This window comes from Amphiura filiformis, chromosome 20 (genome assembly GCF_039555335.1).
Source record: "Amphiura filiformis chromosome 20, Afil_fr2py, whole genome shotgun sequence".
Taxonomy (NCBI): Eukaryota; Metazoa; Echinodermata; class Ophiuroidea; order Amphilepidida; family Amphiuridae; genus Amphiura; species Amphiura filiformis.
In genome coordinates this window covers 12,684,715-12,702,216 of record NC_092647.1, presented here as the reverse complement: position 1 = coordinate 12,702,216, position 17,502 = coordinate 12,684,715, and the positions used below count along the sequence as shown (strand labels likewise).

Sequence of the window (17,502 nt, the reverse complement as noted above, 5' to 3'; positions counted from 1 at the left end):
GTTATTAGGTCGTAATTCGCCCAAATAACGAAGTTCAAAAATTTTGGAATTTTTGGCTCAAATATTTGAATGTTCAAAAATAGTGTCAAAATACTCCAGAAGACTTGATCGATACATAAAAGTGGTTTTTAGGTCGAAATTAAGCCCAAATAACTTGAAGTTCAAAAATTTTGAAATTTTGGCTAACATTTTGAATGTCCAAAATGGTGTAAAAATACTCTAGAACACTTGATCGATACATGAAAGTTGTTATTAGGTTGGAATTCGCCCAAGTAACAAAGTTCAAGAATTTTGAAATTTTGGCTAAAATTTTGTATCTTAGTTATTTGGCCAAATTTTGCCCTAAAAACAACTCTTATGACACCATTTTTAGGCATTCAAAAAATGTGCGATAATACTCATACATATGAGGGAGGCACTTATAAGGAAGAAGGACTCAATGCAGCACTCATAACTCATCTAGACCAAATGTGAAACAGACTCAACGCAGCACTCATAACTCATCTAGACCCGATGTGAAACAGACTCAACGCAGCACTCATAACTCATCTAGACTAGACATATTTTAACACTCCATGTAAAAGCAGCTTTATACATTTTCAAACATCAGTTTTCAATTTGGTAGCTTAACCCTAATCCGCTAGGGGCTTTTAGATGACGGAAGGGAAAGAAGGAATAAAGAGAGAAAACAAAGGAAGATTTTGTTTGCTCTGGGTGGGATTAAAACCAGAGACCCCCTCACATGCCAATCACTTCGCTGGCCAGCGAAACCATGCCTATATCATAGGGCGATATTGCATCATCACACTACATAGGATGCACGCACAAACAGCGCATATATCAAGTAATATTTTGTAGTACTCAGACGTGTTAGGGTTAAGCAAAGGGCGGAGGGGGGGGCTCCTGGCTACCAGTTTTTTTATTTACCAGCTCATGCAGTTAATTACAAAAGTCTGCAAACATTTTTGCTTGGCGTAAATGTGGAAATGCAGACAAAACAATTAAACATGGCCCTCATCTTCCTCATTAGCTATTTATTGTTTTAATACAAACTATAAAGATGGCTTAATTATGAAGAAATCCATACAAGGTGTATCAAAATGATTGGGACCCATCAGATTGTTAGTCTATTCAAATACCTGCTTCTTCCACATTCAGCATTAGATCCTCTTGAAATTACTACAATTTATTGTTTAATGACACAAATCTACAAACAAGGTACATGTACATGTAAACTGGCCTCAAAAAGAAACTTATGTTTTCACAAAGTCATATCTTAATATCCTCTCCATAAAAATGAATAAAAATTGCACACAGGATACTTCAATACTCTACTCTAAACACATGTCAGTAACCAAGCAGTTGTCCAACTGACACAACAGTAAAATGCACTGACACGGAACAGCTTCCGGGACCACATTCACAGGCGAATAATTGGAACCCAACAACGGAAATCTGTTGGGATGTGAATTTTGGTCCAGAAAGGTGTTCCATGTCAGTGCATTTTGCTGTTGTGTCAGTTGGACAACTGCTTGGTTACTGACATGTGTTTAGAGTAGAGTATTGAAGTAATCCTGTGTGCAATTTTTGTTCATTGTTGAAGCTATTTCACATACATGTACAAAACATTCTAGAGAAAGAATGAGGCCATATACTGTTGAAATATCTTTTGTTGATTTCGAATGATAATGTCATGAAGTCGTAAATTTTAAGGTCAAATTCCTAAAACCAAAACAAAACATTTCGACGCAGATAATTCCCGACTTACACAATTTCATCATCACATCAGTGTCTTTATTATTTGTTTGAAACCTTTCCCACACGTTCGTGCTATTTAAGCATAAAACGGCTAATCTATCTTTACAAACCGCGTCTTTTTTAGTAAACAAAAGGCTAAAGATGGCATTATGAGATTTATCATTTATCATTACACTGATCCGCTCAACTGCCACCATGGTCGAGAGGTAAAGCGCTAGACGCGTAATCAAAGGGAGTTTAGAATCGCTGGTTCGAGTCCCAACGAAGCCTGTGGAAACTTTTTTTTTCTTCAAAATTCATGATCGCATTCCGAAATGAGTCACTTGTCGGTAAATCATGTATCGTATCCTTAATGCAGTGTGTATAATTTTCTGTGCGTGAAGTTTCTCAGTTTTTTTCATTCCATGATGTCACCTGATATGTTTCTGGTAGTTTACTGAATGTCATCCATTGCCCGTTTCACCAATCATTTTCTTCCTTAGTCTGAGGCACTGCAATAAAATACAGAAAAATGCAGTTATGAAATTATATTGTTCACATAATACATTCACATGATTTTACATGATTGGACCTTGAATGAAATCAGATCAAAATAGTCCTCATCATCCAAGAAGTATTTTGAGCCCTGCTTGATCCACAGAACTGAAACAAAACTTGGGCAGAAAATTATCATTATCTCAGATTGGATCAATTCCCTGCATTGCTTGGCAGACACACATAGCAACCTTCCTTCTTTCCCTCGATGTGCAAACCTTTTGCAAAAGCACTTTTGTATTGATCTGCTATGTATATTGAACTAGAGTGATGTAATTTGAACCGGCTATCATTGAGTACATCTTGAAAAACACGGGTGCTCAATGCAATATGTTCCCAAGTTGCACAAAATAGCTTGTATGAGTATAATACTATGTTCATGATGCAAAGTCAAAAACATTCAACAAAACATGATACAATTCTCAGCGCATTGTGCAGGGCCACCATCTCGGCGCTGGCAACCAGATATGAGATCTCGTGTGCTATACAGGGTGTCCCAGAAAAAAATTATCGGGCTAATAAATTTGGACGTAAGTCGAGAAATAGACATCAGAACTCAACAATCTAAAAATTGACCTTTTCGGTAAATCCTATAACCCTTTGCGAGTACACCTGAGAGCTGGTCATTTGACGTCACGCCGACTTGCAATGCGCAGTAACGATGTTCGATAAACGATGTGCACATCGGCGCAGAGTGGCGTGACGCAAAATGACGAGTTCTTAGGTGTACTCGCAAAGGGTTATGGGATTTACCGAAAAGGTCAATTAGCATTTAGCCCATCTTATTCCCCACATCTTATACGCTAATTTTACTGGAATCGGTTGACTGATTGTGAAGAAATTACATAATGTATGCCTCAATTCACTTCATTCCAAGTTTGAAAGAAAGATCATTCAACACAATGCGCACTAGTGGTTAACACTGTCAGTGGCCTTCATATTTTGTTCAGTGAAATCCTTTTCGTTCTTTTTAAACAATCTGTTTCTTTCAAAACATCTAATTAGGTTTTGTTCAAATTTGAAAACCTGCATGATATTGAAAAGCTTTGCATGTAAGATGATGCTCGATTGCTCGGTACTTATAAATGTCTTTTTTCGTTAATGTTGATATTAATGTTGCATAAAGAATTATTGTAAAAAGAATTCCAGCTGGCTTTAAAAATTTTCTCACACACATTAATGTTTTGGAATATTTCAAGAAATATCAAAAATCACACGTAAAACTGTAAGCACTTTATCATTATCATTCTTGGCACAAATATTCTTTGGAAAGTTAAAATATAACATATTTGCACAACCTAAAAAATTCAAGTTGGAAAGCTTCCAATTGCAGAAATCAAAGTTTTTTTCGACACACTGTTATTTATCTTCAGTGAAAGCATGAAAAACATAACACTGTCAATTTATAAAATAGATAATGTGGACTAAATATAATGAGATACACAAACTTTAGGAAGCGGTGAGCGAGTATGAAAAAAGCGCCTGCTGATCAAACTTGGAATGAACTGCATTGATGCTGGCGCATTATGTAATCGTTAATTTCTTCGACCATACACATGTAGCCAGGACATGTAGTAGGCCTGGCCTACATGTAGTTTACATGTTGAATTCCCAGGTGTCACCTATATTTGGTACCTGTGGCTGTACGCATGGGCGGCTTTACATGGGAAGGAGGAAAGGGAAAGAAAACAGGAAGAAATTGCGAAGCAATTCCAGATCCAATATTTTCAACATGAAACTGTGGAAATGGTGTAGAAGATATTGAAATTCCAACCAAAATATAATGGTATTTCCATCCAACCATTATTTGATTTTGAAATTTCAAATCCAATTATTTTCATCCAAATATATGGCATGAAAATCACCAACTTAAAGTGCTGAGCATTTCCCAGGGAGGTGACGCATATCTAAGGCTGTTAAGACCCACTTTTTCAGCATTGCTGTCACCCAAAGACCCCATTTCCCCCCATTTATCACTGATTTTGTTACTTATTTTGAAATAACAAAGCCATTTAGAACTAGAAATTCAATGTTTCAGGCTTCTTTTGGCTCTCACACAAAGACCCCATTTTAAAAAGGTTTCACATAATAAAGTATAAAAAGTCTGACTCACTCAATCAATGACTCAACGGTTTTGTACATTTTGCTCTTTTTGGACAGATAAGCTTGGTAGTTGAGCACTTATTTGCTGGAACAGCCCAATGCTTATGGTTTAGGCATGAATTCTACATTTATGTACATTCCACCAGACCCTAGTAAATCCCTGTCATGGTCAGATAACAATGAAAGAAGATGAGAGAAAATAAAAAGAAACTTGAGCTTGTTTTGCCTCACAAAACATTTTTTAACATAGGTTTCGGAACCATGGGGAAGGCGGCTTGTGGGGCTCAGCCCCTCAATAACTTTGGTCTGGGGGCTCAGGCCCTCCTATAATTTCAGATAAAGTAAAAAAATATGACCAGATAGCGGGAAAATGGGTGTTTTTGACCTATTTTTTGCAAAATTTCCTATTTTTTACTAATTTTTTTGTCAGCCTCCCTCTCCCCATGTTGAAAATCTTCCTAAGCCTAGATGTTTAATGTATCTGATTTCAACAAGGTGTCATTTAAAAATTGAAGTTTATCCTATAGTGTTTAAGGCAGCTGTGTACTCTAGACATTGTTTCTTTCGCAAAATTTAGTTTTTTTGATATGTTTGTACTTTGTCATGTTTTTTATAAATACAAGGAATGAAAATCCAGATTTATAAACTCCAACTGCAATATTTTAAGGATTTTATTTCACTATTCCACTCGTGTTTGAAATTGAAAAGGAAAGAAAATCTTTGTTGTACCAGCAGGGTACACGCATAAAACAACGCATCGCTGCGCATGCGTATCGCGCAATTTGTTAACGCACAAATACGCTTACGCGTATGCGACGCTTATCTGCATGCGCGGCGCATCTTATGGAAACACCACGGAAGCACAAAAACCTAGTGGTCAAATGGCTCTGTTTTAGCTGATAAAATGTCGGTTTTTTCAAGTCCTTTCCCCCGATTTAAATATCAAGTTATGAATGGATTTCGCTCAAACTTCTCAAGGGGCCGTGGATTTACCCGATGTTAATGTAATGTAAGGTAGAAAAATAAAAACTGCCGCATTCTCCTGCGAGATTCGATGAAAGTGTAAAATGTGACCACTTTAAACTTCAACGGCCATTATTTCAATGTTCATTTTCTTGGCAAAATGACGGTTTAGGTACACGATAACTCAATAAATACAGCATCTATAGGAAAGCAAATATGATCATCGTAAAAAGCATGATCGACTCAAGACACGGTTCTCTCATTTTTTTATATTTTGGCCTATTTCTGATTTTAGGCATCATTTTGTGCAAATAGGCGTTTGTGAATTTAAAAAAGTTCAATTTGATGCCTGGGGAGAGCGGGGAGTGTTCGCCCTATATTTTTCTGACCAGCCTAGCGATGTTAATTTTAAGGTTAGGGATGACCTGATTAGCCCATGTGAAAGCCCTATGTCTTATAGCTATATACGGCCACAATCCCAGAACTATAGGTCTTACAATGACAACAGGATAGAGCAAACAAAAAAGTTTTGCAAAGTGGCGAACTTGCCCCATATTGGGGCAGGTTCACCCATATGGTGGGGTAAGTTCACCCTAATCACAAAAATGGTTTAAACATTGCATAACAATAACATATTAAATGCAAACATTTAGCAAGAGTATACAGGGCATTCATTCTCTTCTGGGAAGTGACTAAATTTGTTGCAGGGGTCGGGTCAGGGTAAAATGTAGGGGTCCAAAGTGAGCTTAAACGTATCATGATTACAACTTCGGGAGATGGATTAGGACATAAATGGTGGTATGAGTAATACTGATACCACATAACTTTAAAAAACATGCTTTTCAGTAGTTTTACCTTGTTTAATGGTATAATTATAAATATTTTGCATAATATGCTGATGGGGCAGGTCCGCCCTCCAGTTTGGGGTAAGTCCGCCCGGGGAAGATATAGAGCGAATACGCCCCATCCTCAAAAGGGCGAACGTGCCCCTTGTGCACATTTTTGTATTTTCTTCAGGGTATGCAAAATACAAATCGAATAAGGAGTTTATAACTGCATTAAATCTTTGACAAATCCCATATATTCCCAATATAGATTTCCATTAAAACCATCTGTATTTATGTATCAATGATAATACAACATTATTAATGCAACAAAAAATTACGTTTTGGTGTAATTTTTTTGTTTTGGCTGCAGTTCGATGAACACGTCCCTAAATGTCGCGTGGCTAATATGAGAAGTTTATAATGACATATGTCACCTAATTTTGCCATCACCAAATTCCCTGATAGCCGTAGTGCTGAGAAACAAGGGTGGGCGAACCTGCCCCTAGGCGAACACTCCCGCTCTCCCCTATATGGTCAATATCTCAAATAATAAGGCCAATATCAAAAAAATAAAAAAAACGTTTTTGGAATGGAGCCTCAAGATTGAGCTAAAAACAAAATAAAATATTTTGGAAAGAGTGTTTTTTTTGTTATGATGTACCCACAGAGGAGTAAGATAAGACAGAGCGCGTACCACCAGTCAAAGTCTCCGCCTCATCCGATAATGAGGGCCGATTGTTCCATGAAATGCGACAGGCGAGACTGCTACGCAATTACAGCGTATTTTCATGGTCTATCGCGAATCGCGAAAAGCACATAGAACGCTCTATCAGCGTATCTGTGAAAGGCACGCATAGCGCTGGCGTGATTGTTTGACACAGCACGCTCGAACAATCGGCCCTCATGAATATGCGAGAACTGGTACCATACAATACACGGGGACTTTGACTGGTGGTACGCGCTCTGTCTTATCTTACTCCTCTGTGGATGTACCTAACAAATATTGCCAAAAACTCATTTTTTTGTGATTTTCTTCATAATTGTTGTTTTTACCCCAAATCTGTATTTATATTAAGATTTATTGATGTCTTGCCTTCATAAAAAATGTATACTTTTATATGTCTTGTGCGACGAATTACAAAGTTATTGCACTTTTACTACATGCATGTCTGAGAGTACACAGCCTCCTTAAATCTCCTTTTTCATTTCTGAAGCCAAGTGGTTGCTTTTATATGTGATGGGTCACATATACCCTTGTGTAGATTATGTTGTTGGCAGTACGTTTTTTTAAGATGAAAGTGGTTAAAATTTCTGGGATGTTTGCACCTTTAACAAAGCCTTTGGATTTCCGGGTTTTTGCAGTGGTTGTTCGTGACTAGAAATTAAGACTTTTGTGGAGGGATAAGCTTGGGAGGTGTGCACTTATTTGCTGGAATAGCCCAATGCTCTCAAAATATTTGCTTTCTTTATTTTCCCCATTTTTTAAATTATGGTATTTCACCGTAAATTACCAACCCTTAAATTTACTTACAGATTCAGCACACTCAGTTATCTGGTATTGCACAGTTTAGTCCTGAGGCCATCACTTGAGTGAAATGAGTGAAATCGAGGTGTTTGTTTTTTGTCCTCATTAACTTCTCAGATGCCATAAAACAAACAAGGCTGTTTTCACCTGTAGTCTTGACTTTTCTACAAAAACAATACAGTAAAATATCATAAATGAAACTAAACCTAAATGTAAAGGATAAACTGTAAAGCAAGGTACATATTCTCCATGCATATGTAACAGAGTATAAGTAATTATGCTCTGTTAATTAAACTGAGCCTGCTAACAACATCAAAGACAAGATTAATCTGGCCAACATTTCTTGTAAATCTTGAATCTTCTAATATCTAAAATAAAATACATAATTTACTGCTTGAAATATGAAATGAAATGATTAAACAATACAGAGAATACATACAGAGAAATCATCAATACATGAAAGTTCCCATAATGCAGCTATTGCCCAATTTTGGTTGCAACATAAGATTTGAATTGTTTCTAAATCCAAAATTCAGATTAGAATGTGTGGAATAAGATTTGTGTATATCCTTGACACCTTCAAGTGAATATCCAATTAAAATTGAACTTCTCTATACAATTTAAGGTTTATCCTCTTTGTACAGTCATACCACTTTTCTTAGCATATATCAATAAATGATGTACTATTTATTTACAAACATGTCAAATTGGTTCACTGTGATGTGACACATTTTGGGTGCATCTCTTATAAGATACGCTGCATCACATTCCAATTTGTGTGTTCTTGAAATTATGATATCACTTTTTCTGCATGACACTTTATTTTCTGCACAACAATTAAAGGGGGTAAAAACAATTGCATGTTCTAATTGGGTAAACAAAATCCACTGATTTTTCCCATTTTTGAAAATTCCTGATTGGCTAGAAACCCTGTTTTTATATCAAACATCTCTTTGGTTACATTTACAGGCATTTTATGGTGTCATTCACCAGAAAATACCATGGCGCTTACAAGAAATATACACAAAAAGTCAAAAAACAAGAGAACAGTTCAAGAAAACAGAGATGTGGTCGTGGCAGATTTATGTTCACATGTTACGAATTTCATGCCGTAGCAGCTGCAATGTCAAATCTGCTTTTGCCAGTGATTCTGTGGCTATGTCTTTGAATAGCGTGCCGGTTACTGTCAGAAAACGAGCTCAAGGTATGAGCAGGAACATAAACGGTATAGTCCAAAATTTAGTTTGGACTTGGGTGTTGCAAGGACCTATCTACATACAGGGGGATTTAAAACAGTACTAATGAGTACTTATTGGCAAACTGGAAGCCAGTGCAAGGTTGTCAGGAGTCCTCCAACACTGTCGCATATGGGTAAAGTCAAAAATAATGGCACCGTTAGGTTGCCGATGTCTGCTGTGCAAATGAAAAAGATCAGCAAAGAAATTCATCTTTTAAAATGTGTTTTATGATTGGCCCTTTAACCACAGCAATTTGTAGTGTCATAGCTGTCATGTAAAAAATAATATGCCCAATTTTCTTTCCCATATGGTCAGGAGTGTTACATGTTAGCGTGACAAAAAAAGAGGTATTTGTATTTTAATCATGTATGTAAAAAATCTTCAAGTTAAAAAGTTTTGCATCGGTTTTCATGGCATTTTGTGAAGTGTCAGCTATTATTAAGTTGCAAATTCTTTCATATTAGTCACTTACTTAGGCCAAAAAAAAAAAAATTGTTGTGTTGCCCTCCCAAGCCTAAAATCTGGTAGTACAGCCGGCCGGATTTTTTTTTTTTTTTAACAACTCAACCATTTGATACCTACTATTTCACAGTAACATAAGTGAAGAGAGGTATATGCAAATTGGCTATATTTTCTACCCAATGTTGAATATTTTATTGAAGTAAATATTAATATTAAGACCCTTCACAATTAATTCTTAGTTTACTATTTAAAGATTTTAAAAAGGCATGAGGTAACTTAATTATTAGTTATTTATTACTTATTATTTTCTTCATTTTGAAACAAGTGGTCACAGCCCAATATCAACATCTTGCATGGTACATTTTGGCACTGCAGATCATATTGCAATTATGGTTGATTTTATACATTGATAATAATATGTGTTATTTGTTTGTTCAGGATTCATGATCAAAGTAAGAAAGTAGCAAATTAATGTAACAAAAATGTCATTTAACAGAGAAAATGACATCTGGATAAAAATCAAATAATTAAATATTTTGCAATTCTCAATGTTTGATGCGGGCGGGAAATAGGAAACTCAAAATCAATTGTGAAGGGCCTAACATCCATGTTGTTGGGATTCAATGAGTAAGAATTAAAGTGCTGGCTTGGGGCACAATCTTTTTAGTGAACATCAGGGATCCGGGAATAGGCTTGGGGGTACATGTATGATATAAAAAAAACATTTGTTAAAAAAAATTATTAAAAAAAAAAATTTAAAAAAAGAATTTTTTTTTTTTATTTTTTTTTTTTTTTTTTTTGAAAAAAAAAAAAAAAAAAAACCGGGCCCAGATTTTCGCGATTTTGACCCGGCCGCGGAGGCGAAAAATAAAATATGTTCCAAAAATCACTCGTCACCAGATTGTGTAGCATTGTAAGGTAATGATGACAGTAATTATCTATTTCAGTCTGTTTTAGTAAAAACAACATTTGGGCTAAACTTGGAAAAAATAAAACTTGCATGATATCAAAACCGTTTTCTTTTTAGAGCGGGTTGAAAAGAGAAATTCTGTCTCGTCAGGAGGGTTACATCAGAATTCAACTTGATTTTTTTCATACACCAAGGTGGCAATATTCATGTTTTACTTTTTATTTTATTAGTGCATTGTGATAGGAACTCAAAAACAAGAAAAATATTCACCATTGCTTGAACATGTTTGCTACAGCTATCTAAATAGTCAATGTCAGGAGTGTTACACAGAATTAATTCTCGCTATTCACAATAAGGGCGCGCCAGTGGTTTGCGATGTAATCGTGATGTATCATGGGTAAAGGTCGACATCCAAGTTCGCGCAATACAAATATTACCATGCTATTATAATAACAATAAAATTGAACTAATGTAATTCAATTTTTTGCCCCTTTTTGAGATAGCCATAGATAGTGTTACCAAAAAATTACAAAACTATGTTCGAAAATGTGATTTGCAAATTTATATATATTTGAGGCTTACGGTAGGCCTACTGTAGCAAAGTGTCAGGAGTGTTACAACAACATGCAAGCTGGGCTCAAAAACTAAAATTGAACGTAAATCACCTAAATTCTGTGCCTTTTTTGAGAGGGCCATAGATGTTGTCAACAAAAAATTACAAACACTGTTTTAGAAAATGTAGTTTATAAAATATTTCAGGCCATACAGGTATTATACAGTGTCAGGAGTGTTACACAATAGCACTAGTTTGATGGATCCTTACATCAATTTAAAGAAGAAAGTGATGCTAAAAACTTCAACACAGTTTTTGCACATCATATTGCATTATACAAACTTAAACAGAAAATAGTTTAAGATGGTTTTTTTGACAAATGTGACCATCCACCACAACTGAGCCCGGATGTCTCCAGTGCCACTATTGATATGCTCAAAACAATAAACAATAGGAAACAAAGGATTTTTTGACTGTTTTATTGATTTTTCACTACTTAAATGTCAAGTACTATAGACATGATATACATCATATTAAAGCTAATTTCAAGCAGAATATTTTGGTTGAATGTCTCAAAAATGATCATTGGCGACTTCAGGGCTCAGTTGTGCTGGATGGTCACAAATAAAAACTTTTATTCCAGATTTCCACAAATTTTTAGGTGTTTTAATGAATTTTTTCCGAAACTTTGTTTCCATGAGAAAAATTCTACATGACTATCTTAGTTTAGTGTCTAAGTAAAATTAAAACTCAAAGAATTACATATTTGCATAATTTTGTCAAAATATAACAAGGAATGGCATGGATCTTTTGTGTTGTTTCTAAAAAATTTGGACTACTTTTGTCAATAAACCAGTTGAAAAAATACATTTAGTAACATTACTGAAGTAATTTTTTTTTATTTTTTCTTGACTTTAGGTTGTGCTTACAATAAGACAACAATTACATCTCTGAACACTGTTTGTATTTTTGACCCTTTTGTCACACTTTGGTGCCATTATTTCTGATTATACCCATATGGCACTAGTTACTAGTTGGTGATATAATATGTCACTTATTAATAATATGTCACTTGTTGATGGTAATATGTCACTTCTATCTGGTACCAATCCGAGAAAATGAATCACAGAGAATGGCAAAATAGTATGTACTCTTTCAAGGCAGATAGCAACTTTTCTAGGCGTTGTTGACATGGTACCTTCAGGAAAGAAAGTTCCTACTATGAAGACCTAACTTTTGAGTGAGAACTTTGTTAGTGTTTAGTAGTGTATATTTGTACTTTAATGAATGTATAATGCTCTTACCTTCCATTTTCTCCAATCTTCTCTTTAAAATGTTTGGCTCTTGCACCCAAATGGCTTGCAGAAAAGCTGGGACATCACCTTCAATTTCTTCACTAACATATTTGTCCTTGGCTTTAGTTCACTGTCAAAATCAAGCATAAATAATATATAATATTCTTTATGAACAAATGCTGTGTTCAAATTGTTTTGTTTTTACCAGACGACGGTGGCCGACAGTAATTTAATACGGCAACAGCCAATAGCGTAAACAAAATGACAATATGATGGCAACACTGCCTGCACGTTGGACGCCCTGTACGTGCCATGGTGCGTTTTTAGCTCTTTTGGCCCGTTACAGAAAAAAATGCACAAAATATATTTCCCAGTGCAATGTATAGATTTTCACATGAAAATAAATAATTTGGATTCAAAATTAATGTGAAGAAAAAAAAAATATTATAGCCGGTAGTGGAAATCGATCTCAGGACCTTCTGCGTGGCAGGCGGAGACGTTAACCGCTACACCACGCATACATTGATACATGTGGGGGAATTTTTTTGTACATAACATTATATCGTGCGTTATTCATACAAAAAATTCAAAAAACAGTACTTAAAATTAGGTTCACTGTCGAACCTCAACGGATTAAGACTGATAAAATAGTGCTTGATAACATGCATACACTTTTGGAATTATTTGAGACATTTTCGTGTTTACGTGTAAAACCAATGACGACGTCAAAATTCAGTCAATCTTTGCCGGCCCCTGTTTTTTACCTTTAGGTGCACTTTTGTACCTCATTTTATAAGTTGCCCACCCCCACACAGTAGGCCTAACAATGAATAAATTTATATCAAAAATTATGGCGCATTGGTGACAAGTAAGATAGGGCCTATGTATATTATTGGGGCAAGGACTACAACTACTGCTCTGGAAATTTTATTTCAGCACAGACAACAGTTGTAGAGTTACAGTCAAAAATGAGGGAAAACCAATATTTGATCAATAAGTCAATAACTATGGTACTTGCCTTGAGTTACTGAATTTTCAGTGCAGTAGTTAACTTATAGCATGGAAGAAAGAGATGAGAAGGAACCACAACGACTTCGATCGGCCAAGTTTTAATCCGCTTATCTATTGACGCATGAAAAGAAAAGCTATCCATGGTACTTACTTTCATGTATGATCCATTTACCGCGATCGATGCTTGGCGAAATCATTACTGTAAAAAAACTATAACAAACCATTCCAAGAACAAACAAACGCTACCCAGAAGTAAGATTATGGAATTTCACTGATGCTCTGAACTTGTATAGTAGCTTTGTTTTGGGATCTACAGTCAAACTGTTTTCTTGATCGTGTTGTGTAGAAAATGTCCTTTAACACATCGAAAAGGTCATCAAAATCGGCCGTTTTTTGCTGAGTTTCATCTTTAGCAAATAAGGTAAGATTTTGGTGATTTTTTAGATGAAAAATAGATGCAAAATGTTCTTAAATAATGCACAATGTTCCGGTTGAGTCCGGTACATAAAACCTATTTAATTTAATAGTTTATATGTGTATAATCGTAACTAGCTAACTCGTTTCAGTGCCAAAGACTGCCAACTCTGAGAAAAAAGTCATCAAAGTTCGGGAAAATTGGGCGAAATGGAAGAAAAAGATGTAGGCCATCAATGACCGATGATCACGTCACCAGAGAAAATCCTATAGAGTGCTTGCACGGAAGGTCATTAGTTCAAATCATCCTTCAGACACGCTCCAGAAGACATGCAAATACATGGAGTACAATACCAATCACCTATTTAACGCGGGGTATTGATCAAAGTAAATCCTCATGAATAACAATGTCAATTAAATGTCGGTAAAGGGAGTGGACAAAGTGAATGCGTTCGTTGTGGTTCCTTCTTATCTCTTTCTTCCATGCTTATAGTAGGCCTACTTGCCCCTATAATATACATATCTTACTTGTCACCTATGCGCTATAATTTTTGAGAAAAATGCAAAAATAGGCGCAAAATTGGCCAGGGGTGTAGTACCCCCTTAATGCATTTGAAAATTTACAATGATTAAAAAGGGCATTTCGTGACCCACTTTTCTCAAAAAAAGTTGAGATTTTTATACCACTTGAAGTCTTGAACCGTCTGGCTACAATTTCCTACATACATTGTAATGTTTTATATGTACCAAAATTTCTTGCAGATTATTTCGTTTAGCAAAAATATCGTCAATTAATGGCCTATATGGAGCAGTACTTGTATTCATGCATAACTCACAAGCGCAAAATCTGAATCAACTGAAATTTTGGGAATAAGCCTTTTTCGTGGTTATCTGCTGAAAAATGTCATAAAAATAGGATGCTAGGATCACGAAATACTCCTGTAAGTGACTGAAGTAGTTTATATTATAGTTCCATGCTCTATCTCTGTCCACACAGTAACTATCGTGTCATCGTGGATAGCAGATTTCTCGATCAAATGACACACAGACAGTAAGCTTACTTCAACCCAACAAATATAGCCATCTGCTCAGTCTGATATTGAATATTGTGATCTCTATGCAATGGTTCTACTGTTCTACATGATTGGCCTACACAGGCATTTCGCGCATCCAGTGGACACCCGGGTGCCCACTGGTGGTCCACTGGATGTGACATCCAGTGGCACTCCGGTTTAGGCACATCCAGTTGACAACCAGATGTTGACATCTGGTGTGACACTGGATGTCAATATGTGGTGGACTGCTAGTATTGGAAATCAAGCGGACCACCAAAAGTGTGCATCATGTTGTCTGCTGTTTGCATACATTAGGCGGCCTGCTTGTTGTGGTTATTTGGAAAGCTAACACAATAATGATTCCATATTTGGGCATACCAATTCTCATTTACAAGTCACGTGACCAAAATCTTAGCTAAAACGTCAAAAAACATGATTTTGTGATTTTGATGAAAATCAAGGGAAAAAAGGTTTTAAATGAGCTAACTCGGTTACTTTTTGAATCTTGATCTGAAACTTTGCAAATATGTCAAGGTTGATAAACACTTACCATATATAGTAACATAAAGTGAATCTTATATTTTCACTATCTTCTGTTGTCATGGTAACGCTTTTAAAAGCCACAGATTTGGTAAAAAATTAGTCTAACTCCGTTATTTTTAGGAATTCAAATCTGAATCTTTGCAGGTGTGCCAAGGTTGATAAAAGCTAACCATCAATAGTAGAATAAAATGAAACATATGTTTTCGTTACCTTCTGTTGCCATGGTAACATGTTTAAAATCCACAGATTTGGTAAAAAATGAGTCTAACTCCGTTATTTTTATGAATTCGAACCTGAAACTTTGCAGATATGTCAAGGTTAATAAATGCTAACCATCAACAGTAGAATAAAATGAAACATATATTTTCGCTACCTTCTGTTGCCATGGTAACATGTTTAAAATCTACAGATTTGGTAAAAAATGAGTCTAACTCCGTTATTTTTAGAAACTCGAACCTGAAAGTTTGCAAATATGTCAAGGTTGATAAAAGCTAACCATAAACAGTAGAATAAAGTGAAACACATGTTTTCGTGATCTTCTGTTGCCATGGTAACGTGTTTAAAATCCACAGATTTGGTAAAAAATTAGTCTAACTCCGTTATTTTTAGGAATTCAAATCTGAAAGTTTGCAAATATGTCAAGGTTGATAAAATCTAACCATAAACAGTAGAATAAAGTGAAACACATGTTTTCGTGATCTTCTGTTGCCATGGTAACGTGTTTAAAATCCACAGATTTGGTAAAAAATGAGTCTAATTTCGTTATTTTAAGAAACTCGAACCTGAAACTTTGCAGGTGTGTCAAGATTGATAAAAGCTAACCATATATAGTAAGATAATGTGAAACATATATTTTCGCTATCTTCTGTTGCCATGGTAACGTGTTTAAAATCCACAGATTTGGTACAAAATGAGTCTAACTCCGTTATTTTTAGAAAATCGAACCTGAAAGTTTGCAAATATGTCAAGGTTGATAAAAGCTAACCATAAACAGTAGAATAAAGTGAAACATATGTGTTCGTGATCTTCTGTTGCCATGGAAACGTGTTTAAAATCCACAGATTTGGTAAAAAACGAGTTTAACTCGGAGTTCGAACCTGAAACTTTGCAGGTGCAATTAGGGTGATAAAAGCTATACATATATAGTTTAAAATAAAGTGAAACATATATTTTCGCTACCTTCTGATGCCATGGTAACGAGTTTAAAATCCAGATTTGGTAAAAAATAAGTCTAAAAGAGAGGGCTCAAACAAGCTCAAAACGCTCATCAGAAAAGTTTCCAAGTTCTTAGAACCGAAATCTTATCATTATCGACCAGTAGTAATTGACGAAATTGAAGCCTCATTCAAATACATGTAGCTATATTTTTTAAATAGGCCTACACGGCTTTCGGCTGAACCACTAGCAGGCTATGTTTTAATTGTCTGTCCAAATAACTTAGACACCCGGTTTTTAGGATATATTTCGAAAAGTTTTCACTTTGGAAAAAAGTCATGAAAGAAAAGTTGCTAAACACGGTCAGACCTAACAGAAATTATTAGTAAAAAAAAGAAAAAATATTCTTCCTTGTCTACTTTTATTCAATTTTGACCGATTTACAGCAAGATATCTGGGTCCAGCCGAATATTCCTAATGACTTGAAACTTTTGATGGGATAATCTATTTACAGTAAGGGGTGTTTGAACATTGTAATCATGCATATTGATCAGTGATTCCACCCTTTTTTCTTTGATCCTTTTACTAATTCACAATAATGGCGGTCTACTCAAATGCATTCAACAAAAGCATGTTTGCAATCTACTGCGAGAGGTCGTCTCACACACATAACAAATACACTACAATCAAATAGGTTGATGACAATATTTGATTGAATGGACTGCACTGTGCCATGATTTCGGTGAAGGACACCGGTTCAAATCCTTTGTTTGGAGCCAATAAATAATTCCATGCACAACCTCTATAACTCAAAAGATGTCACAGTTGGTGCATTAGGCTGAGTTCACATAGAAGTATACGGTATACGGTATTCGCTATACGAAATACGCTCATTCGTTCAGGCTGAGTTCATATAGGAGTATACTATGTGAACTCAGCCTGATCGAATGAGCGTATTTCGTATAGCGAATGGCGAGTATGTCAGTTTACCCATTTTCTTCGTCTTATCAAATGCTTGTAACTTTACTTCTTGAGGTCACATTGCATTCAATGAGGTGTCATAATGTGCAGAATTAGATAGTGCATCTATTAAAAATGAATTTGCCCACATATGGTTTAGGTTTTTAAAATTTGGACGGTATACGCATGCACTAAA

General features: G+C 35.6%; 1 long non-coding RNA gene across 1 annotated transcript; it reads right to left on the bottom strand.

Annotated features, from left to right (window-relative positions):
- Positions 1–2,160: 2,160 nt before the first annotated feature.
- On the bottom strand, positions 2,161–12,294 carry LOC140141824 (uncharacterized). The gene is made up of 3 exons (XR_011857462.1): positions 12,178–12,294; positions 7,717–7,874; positions 2,161–2,249 (listed from the first exon to the last, which is right to left on the bottom strand). It is a non-coding gene; the product is annotated as an uncharacterized lncRNA (long non-coding RNA).
- Positions 12,295–17,502: the final 5,208 nt, after the last annotated feature.